This window comes from Hibiscus syriacus, unplaced genomic scaffold (assembly GCF_006381635.1).
Source record: "Hibiscus syriacus cultivar Baekdansim isolate YM2019G1 unplaced genomic scaffold, ASM638163v2 tig00110082_pilon, whole genome shotgun sequence".
NCBI lineage: Eukaryota > Viridiplantae > Streptophyta > Magnoliopsida > Malvales > Malvaceae > Hibiscus > Hibiscus syriacus.
Window position 1 is genome coordinate 207,005 of NW_024062588.1, and position 9,584 is coordinate 216,588.

General features: G+C 35.1%; 1 long non-coding RNA gene across 1 annotated transcript; it reads left to right on the top strand.

Annotated features, from left to right (window-relative positions):
• The first annotated feature begins 6,958 nt into the window (after nucleotides 1-6,958).
• Nucleotides 6,959-8,590, top strand: LOC120214629. The gene is made up of 6 exons (XR_005524887.1): nucleotides 6,959-7,104; nucleotides 7,181-7,267; nucleotides 7,365-7,475; nucleotides 7,569-7,864; nucleotides 7,942-8,206; nucleotides 8,271-8,590. It is a non-coding gene; the product is annotated as an uncharacterized LOC120214629 (long non-coding RNA).
• The last annotated feature ends 994 nt before the right edge of the window (nucleotides 8,591-9,584 follow it).

A 9,584-nucleotide genomic window follows, 5' to 3' on the forward strand; every position in this document is an offset into this window, starting at 1 on the left:
CATCTTTATATTGCATTTAAATTTGTGATTGAATTACTTCTATTTAAATTGGCAAAAATTGATCACGTCATTAGTTAGTGTAAATAATTAATTGTTTCTAGTAAGTAGTGATATATATTTTTATTCTAATTACCTTCTATTTCCCCATGTTTTCTATTAAAAAAAATCACCATGTTGACATGGATTTTATTTATTTATTTTGGAATGGATGTTTTCAAGAAAAAACTATGCCACATTTTTAATCCAAGTGGTTTATTATATATTATTATAAAAGTTACACAATATTAAATATTATTTTTATAAAAAAAATTAACTATATTAATAATTTATTATATATATATATATAATGTTATCAACTATGATTAAATATTGAACTTGACTAAGTGATAATATGTGCTTATGTCGTAGCAAGCCAAAGTTCAAATTCCCCTTTCTTCAGTTTTCACTATTAAGATAACTTTTAACATAAAAAGTGTTGTCAACCATTAATTAAATGTTGAACTTAGCTTAACGGTTAGGTGCTCTTATTAAACCCTCCGAACCTCTTGATTATTGTCTTATTTTCCTTTTTAATTTTCATCAAATATGATTACATATGTCATCATATTAATAGATTAAATCTATTAAATAATTTTTAATTAAAATTGAAACCCAGTTGATAAAATACGCAAATAGTTAAGATAAAATATGTTATCATATAAATTTGTTTGATTGTCATTTCAAAAATTTTGCTAAACTTCAAATTATTTTAATAATTTAGCGAGTTAATTGACAGAATTCATAGTTCAGTGTTAAAATAGAACCATCACAATAGTTTAGTGACCGACAATGTAGTTTACCTAAATAAAATACTACTAATAATTAATGTTATTTGCTTCATCTCTAGTTATCGGGCCTTCGTACGTATTAAAGATCAGACATAAACTGAAATGGGCCTGATTTAACAACCTTATTGCAAGCTGCCAAACTACACGATTTATACGTTTTTTTGGCCCAATACCCTAGGAGGGTAAAATATTTAGGGTATTGGGCCTACCCAAACTTTATTTATCAAAATACATCGAGGTGACGAGTTCCATAAGATATTAATTTTTAATAGTTCACGTGCAGTGGGCCCCATGTGAATCATTATTTTCAATAGTGTTATAATGATTTATCACGTTGAGGTGATAAGCCCATTAAAAATATTTTTTATTTTTTAAAAAATTAGAAATTAAAAAAAAGTTTCTTCAAATAAAAAAAACTAGCCGTTGTTCAATGGGCACCAATGTCACTTGGAACTCGTCACCTCGAGATGACGTTCGGCCGGGGATTTCAAAAAATTAGTCGTTTGTAGTCGTTAGGGGTAAGGCTATAAAATAGGGGTTTGGAGTTTTGGTTTTTCACCAAACCTTAAATCCAAAAAAAATGAAAAAAAAAACATATGTTGTGCAAAAATCTCGAAAATGACAACCTAAGAATATATGTTGCGGCTGGATAATGCACATGTTTCATTGATCCAACGTGGGCCGAACGACGAATAGAGTATTCATAGTTGGGGGATGACCACCAAAAAGTCGCATCAGCGGATGATGACATATCTACATCAATTCGATCTATTTTTGACTATATTTTTATGCGGCTTCAAGGTGTACCTGGCGTTGATCGAGGCCTTGATCGAACATTGGTGTCCCGAGACGCACACGTTCCATTTCCGAGTGGTGAAGCGACAATTACTTTGGAAGACGTTGCTTACCAACTTGGTTGTCCTGTGAATAGAGCCCTCGTGGTGAGGCAGAACATGTACAACCCCTCAATGTTAGTCCACCAAGTTATGGGAAAATGGCCACCATCCGACGTCATGAGGGGCTATCGGATAATGATAATATGGCTGAAGTATGAATTCGAAGTGATTGTCGAGTCTACTAAGGCAAAAATTGTTTTCGCGTCCTGAGCATTTATTCGTCAAGTGATCGGAGGGATATTATTATTGGAAAAATCCGGTAATCTGGTGCACACTCATTATCTGCAAATTTTGGAAGATTTCAATGTGTGCTATAATGTCAGTTGGGGCTCGACGATTCTGGCCTTTCTGTATCGGGAGCTTTTTAAGGCTGCAATTGTAACGCCAGGTCGAAAAGTTGATGTAGTAGGTTGTCTAATACTGCTAGAGTCTTGTGCTTGGTATCGCTTCCCTTTTTTACGCCAATTACAGATGCCCGATCGAGTTTCCGCTGGCTGAAAGATAATTGTTTAACTTTATTTATTTAATTTTTTTAATTTCATAAATTTATTTATTTTTTATTTGTTTATAATAATTTTTTATTTTTAAATATTTTAGATTGTGTCATAAAATAACGGAGACGAAGTTGGCGGGTGCCACTACACGAGACATAAAGATGATGATCGACATCGCCGGTCGATTCGTGGTATGACATATAAATTATTATTATTATTTTGAATCTTTTAAACTTTATATATACTAACTTTGATATTTAATATTTATAGTTCTCTTGGCTTTCGTATGTTGATGAGTAGATCAAACATGTATTATCGGGGTAAATTTTTTAGGGGTCCCAGTTATAGTGTGTCGCCGTGACACAGTTATTGCACCAAGCGATTGTTGAGTGGCACGCAACTGATAGAGTGATACACCATTTTGCGGTGCGCCAGCCGATTCCCAGGCAAATGGAGGTTGATATGGACACACTCCATGCAATCGATACGCGTGGGAAACATAATGATAATTAGTCGGTTCGACACGCTTACTACATCGACCTATGGATCAGTGTGAACTATCGCTCCCCCATTGTTAGGACATTACACCGTTAGACTTAGATTTCAACCATTATCCATATCTTCAGCTTTACGAAGAAAATGACAAACCATATCTCACGACACCGAAAGAGAATAGCAACATAATTAGGCCACATGTGCCAACTCTAAGTTGAAGTCCAAGAAGAAAGCATCATCGTCTTCTGCTTCTACTTCAGCATTTGCCGTTGAATAGTACTATTATGCATCAGGCCAATTCCAGTTTTATCCTCCATTTCATACTTCAACCGAAACTCGACCGAATTGGGTCAGAGGTTCATGAGATGCACCGCAGTACACTCAAGCATCTTCGACAGAACATGCAATTGCAGGTGACTCAGACCATATCCTATATAGTTAACAAAGTAGCAACCAAGTCGAAGCAGTTATGGCGATAATGGCGTCAAATGTCATATTCATCACTGTATTTCAAAGGTGGATCACAGAGTGTGTTGGGTACACCTCTCGGTAAGAAAACGACGACGACAATCAAGACTTACGACCCCTGCGATAATCAAGGCGTAATCGATAACCCCTGCGGCAATATCATTCGACCACTCCGCGACATCATCAAGAACTTAGAAGACATAAATATTTTTTCTTTGTAATTTTCATGTAAAAATTTATTTTTTACAATTAATTTACTTTATATTTTGTAAAATTTAAATAAATTGATTTTTATTTTTTTAAAATTATTCTTGGTCGACCTTGTCAGCTCGAGGTGAAAAATTCCAAGTACCCGTTACTGCACGTCTGTCCGTTGAACGACTATTTTTTTATTGAATTCGAAGTAACTCATCACCTCGATGTGACGAGTTCCATTGAATATTTTTTTATTTTCTAAATTTTATTTTTAAAAAAATTAATTTTTTATGGACTCGTCACCTTGGTGCGACGAGTTATTATAACACCATTAAAATAATGGTCCACGTGAGCCCACTACAAGTGGCTCGTTAAGAAATAATATCCCACACGAGTTCCGTTTAGACTATAGCAAATATCGCATTTTACTAAATAAAGTTTGGGTAAACCCAATACCCTTAATATTTTATCTTCCAAGGGTTTTGGGAAAAAAAACCCGATTTCTGACTCTATCTAGAATCAAATTAGTGTATGGTATTTTTTTTCTCTCTCCTAGTAAATTAATTGACGCTTGAACTTGAATTTCGATGGGGTCGAATCAATTTTTTTCTTTTCTTTTTTTGTTTTTCCGCACTTTTCATTTTAAATATTTTATTATTCATCGTAACTTTTTTCTCATTTGAATCTTAGCTTTGTAACCCCTAGATCCGGTCTGCATGATACTACTAAATTTAACGGATTACAAAGAACATTTTCTAAAATATTTTCCTAACCCTTTAAAAATATACAATAATCAAACATATTTAAAACATTGTTAATAACAATAAAGTTATTTAAAAACATAAATTAATAATAGTAAAATTCAAACTGAGTAATGTAAACATAAAATGTTATGCGCAGTACAAAATACCAAATAACAAGTATCGTAAAGATCCATACACAATAAAATAATATATCAAAATATAGACACATGTCACCAAAATAAAGGTATTTCAGAAGATGAAAACATTACAATAAAAAGTACGGTACGAAATGTGTCGATCCTCTAAGTGTCTAGGCCGGGGTGTCTACCCGATGGTATCTAAAAGGAAAAAAGTTTAGAGAATTGAACTAGGGAGTATGGGTGTTCATTCGGTTAAAACGGTGGTCAACCGAACAGAATTAATCGAAATTTTTTTCTTTAACCGTTAATCAAACCGAACTTTTTTTTTGAAAATATTAACCGAACCGCATAAATTTCGGTTAATTTTCAAATTAACCAAATTTTTTTAAAATTTTCTAAATATATAAAAATTGAATATTTTTTAATTCAAAAATACAATTTACAATTAATTTAAATAATATATAATTATAAAATAAAAATTTTATATGGATGTTTTAATTAATTAATATTGGTTTAAGTTTAAAAGTTATTGATCTTAAATTATTAATTTGGTTTTAAATAGTTTGGGCTGAGCCCATATGTTATATATAATATATATAATATTTAAAATTTAATTTCGGTTAATTCGGTGAATTAACCGATTTCGAATGAATTAACCGTTAACCGAGTTCTAAAAAAATATTAACCGTTCCCGACCAAACTAATTCGGTGGCCGACCGAATTTATCGAACTAATTCGGTTAAAATTAAAAAAAGAACACCCTACTAGGAAGTTCAGTGTGTCCTAAAAGTGCAGAATAAAAATATACATATATTTTTTAAAATCAAATTTAGTTTCATAGTATAAAAGTGACGGTAAAATTTTCAATAAAAACATTTAGTTACTCTCTAACCATACACCATATGTGTTCCCATAACTATATCGATAAGGTCTTACCTTAGGTCTATTGGATCTAGGAGTCAACGGGAATCTTGGGGACTATGAGTCTATCCAATGATCACCTTATGTCCGTACCAACCTTGTATCAGATTATGGTTCATCAATTGCTGTTGGCATTGGATTGATGATAAATGCTACACAACAACATTCAATGGTTGTGATTTTCTTGACTTTTTATGTTATTTTAAAAAAAATTATAAATAGTTACTTCCATGCATGAATTTTTTTTTGGCTTTGTTGGATACAATGCACATGTCGAGGCTATTTTGACTATCCAGATGGGAACACTCAAATCATTTTTATGTGGCAAGCAAATGAAGTGCTCTTGGGAGTTGAGGTAACAAAAACCTACACCACCTTGAACAAGTTCAAATCCACTTCCCCCACCTGCAACTGCACCTTTACTTTGTCTTTCAGTATTTGTCTTTTAACTTGTTTGTGAAGTGCTAAAGCGAGACGAAAGTATCATTTGGCCATTTGAGTTCCTACATAAATACACAAGCTTGCAAGGCGAGTTCTTTACAGAGTCCGGCAATAAAAAGTGGATGAGTGAGTAGCAGTTATTCTTGAGTCCGTGAAATAGAAACTTAACCATCGACGTACGTGAAGCTCGGCCAGGAAGAATGAAACAAGAACGTGAGGATTCTTCGAGAGCAAAGGGTGATTGTCATCGGTGAATGAATATTGGAACCGGTTCATCAAGGCAAAAACAATAACCTTGAACCATGTGGTTCCCGATTTGGGATTGGTAACAAGGAAGATATCAGTTTCCCGAGCTTGAAAGTGGCGTTGGCAAGTGAGCACGTCTTGCAGCTTTTGAGGATCGATCCAAAATCCTTGATACTGATAGAGATGATTAACCCAACCTTTCTCGACCGGAAGTGAAGATATAAGGCCCTTGCATGGAGAATCAGATTTGAGGTGATTGCTTTGTTGTTTGTTGTTCTCGCTCTCATTGGGAAGTCGATCAGATGTGTAGAGGACACAGTAAGATTGAAGCAAAAACAGCTTTTATTTTAAATGTCTGGAAAAAATATTAAAATAAGCCACATCAAATGATCCAGTATTAAAAAAATTCAATGTATAAAATTCAGTAAATAAATTAAAAAAATTACAAGTACCGTAGGTAAAATAGGATAGAGTAAGCGTGTAATTTACCCTATTATAACTAAAAAATTTATGATTTTTTAAAGGCTTTTATTTATTTTATTAATTGATCATTATGTATGATTAAAAGTACTTAAAATTTAATTTCAGTTCAAGCACGAATTAACTTATCTAAATGGTTAAAGGAATCGTTGTTGTTCTTAGAGGTCATGAGTTCGAGCATCAGTGGCTGTAACAGGATAATTGAACGTTCATTGTTATATAATTAAGAGTATTTATAATAGAGACTATTGTCCATTTTAAAAAAACCGTTGGTGACTTCATCACTCATATCGGACTCGATCGAGGGCTCGAGTCGGAGGAGGATTCGGAGAGATCAGAGCAATGTTTGTGGAGAACGAGCACCATCGAGAGACATACGTCGATGAAATCGTCATCAACGGCTTCCATAATATTGTTATTGTTGAAGCAGTCATATTTACCATCAAAGACTCCAAATGGACTGAAGATGCTAAGAGAGGCTAAGAGAAAAAGAACTAGTGCTTAAAAGATCCGTATTGGGCGGTACAGAATTCCCCTCGACGATGTAGAACCGGAAGACCTCGATGTGGAACAGGTATGACCATGTACCAATATTTAAGGAATGAGTACAGCCTTGGACTCGCTCTTCAGCGATGGAATCAACTTGCCTCCCCTCAAGGAACAAGGGGTTTGGAATACTGTCCTTCCGAGACTTTTCACGGCTATGACCGAGGGAGGTGAAGATGTGCTGCGGTTCGAGGCCCCCGATACCCTGGCTAGTATGAACTCTCATGCTTCTACTCTGTTTCTTGGACTGCAATTGATCATAATAGTAGTTGTTTTCTGTATTTGCAGGGGACAAATTTCTTTTGGTTTAGGGACGAGGAGTTTGCTCGGCAAAAACTTGCCGGTCTAAATCCGCATAGCATTCGGTTAGTTACGGTATGATCCGTAAACATTATATGTAGCATTCTGACACATTGATTAGAATATCACCTAACATTTGTTCCATAAAGTATCTGATTGCCAATTATTGCAGGAATGGCCATCGAAAAGCAAACTGGCTCCGAAGATATATGGCCTGGCAGAGTCTGCAATCACCGAAGAAATGATCAACCGAGAAATCAGAGGTGTCATGACGGTGGAGCAGGTTCTGTACAAGGCTCAATATAAGAACATTACAACAATTTGCCATTACCATATATCGTGAACTAATTCGTATGTGCAATTTCGTATCGTGCAGGCATTGAAACAGAAAAGGTTGCTCATACTAGATTACCACGACTTATGTTACCATATGTCAAGAATGTCCGAGAGCTTAACGGAACGACATGTATGGATCACGAACATTTTTTTCTAAAACTCTAACGACACATTGAGGCGTTAGCCATTGAGTTAACTCGACCACCGATGGATGGAAAGCTGCAGTGGAAACAAGTGTATGCACCTTCCTGGGATTCGACGGCGTGTTGGCTCTGGCGGCTAGCGAAAGTTCATGTCCTCGCTCACGATGCGAGCTATCATCAACTGTAGTCATTGGTAGGTGTATTCCTTTTCTTTTCTTTTTCATCTCTCTTATCTTCCACTGAATGCATGCCTCTGATGTTTCTTTGCAGGTTAAGGACTCATTGTTTCACTGAGCCTTATATTATCTCAACTAATCGGCAACTCAGCGTTATGAATCCAATATATAGGCTGTTACATCCCTATTCCGGTACACGATAGAGATTAATTCACTAGCTCTGAATCACTGATCAATGCCGATGGGATTATAGAGAACGTGTTCTCGCCCAACAAGTACTCGATTGAGCTTTGTGCCATTGCCTATGACTTGGAGTGGCGATTCGATCATCAAGCTCTACGGGCCGATCTAATAAGCAGGTAATCCAGTTGCGAATTCGGGTGCATATACAAATGTTTTAATTCCTAATGACTTTGTTGATAGGGAGATGGCTGATGAGGATCCAAATGCATCTCATGGTCTAAGGCTACCCATCAATGACTACCCTTTTGCCAATGATGGTTTTCTCATTTGGGATGCTTTGGGACAATGTGTTCGGCTTATGTCAACCTTACTACCCGAATGCGAATCTCATCGAGTCGGATAACGAGCTTCTAGAATGGTGGAACGAAATTCGTACAGTCGGTCACGGTGACAAAAAGGATCAACCATGGTGGCCTGTTCTAAGAAACCACAAGACCTTATTAGTATCATCAAACTATTATCTGGGCCACTTCGGAACACCACGCAGCAGTGAACTTCGGCCAATACCATATGCGGCTACTTTCCTAACGAGCCTACCATTGCTCGAACCAAAAGCCGACCGAGGACCCTTTGGACGAAGAATGGAAGTTGTTCATGAGAATCCGGAAGCCGCACTCCTCCGATGCTTCCCTTCTCGAATGCAAGCGCGAAAGTGAGGCGGTTTTGGATGGTTATCGAATCATTCCGGACGAGGAGTATGGGAGAGGAAATGGAGCCATCATGGGGCGAAGATCCGGTTATAAATGCGCATTCGAAAACTTAATGGGAGATTAAAAGTGATGAAGGGATCATTGATGAAAGAAACACAACAGCGATTTGAGAAACAGAAATAGAGCTGGGATTATACCGTATGAGCTTTTGCAGCCATTTTCTGGGCCTGCTGTTACAGGGAAAGGAGTTCCATGCAGCAGATATCAATATGAAATGTCATCTTCCATTAAGACACTAATAAAGGGGATGTAATCCTATTCGAATAACCGTATTAATCTTTCTTAATCCGTCTAATTAAATTAATAAAATATCATTTCCTAAAAAACCAAAGTTAGAGAAATAATTGAATTCTATTTATTATTATAATAAAATTCATGAATTAAGTAGATTCCTAAAGGCCAATGGCATATATATGAAAATTTAGGAGTTACACTTTGTATATTAAAACAATATGAGTAAAATATACATCACTTAATTATGTATTTAGTAATAAATATTGTATTTATTTTTTAAAATTAGAAATAAATTACTTGATTAAAATATAATTATAAACAAAATATTTATCACTAAAAATAAGCAAAACCGTCTTATGTAATAGATATTAGTATTTTTAGTCTTAAAACTTAGACATTCTATCAATTTTACCTAATTAGTTTTAATCGATAAATATAAGCCTTTATAATTAAAACTTCTACCAATTAATTTTTTGTGATACTGTAAAATCAAAGAAGCATATCAGATCAAATGATAATTGAACAATTGCATTCTATCATAAAGCAAAAA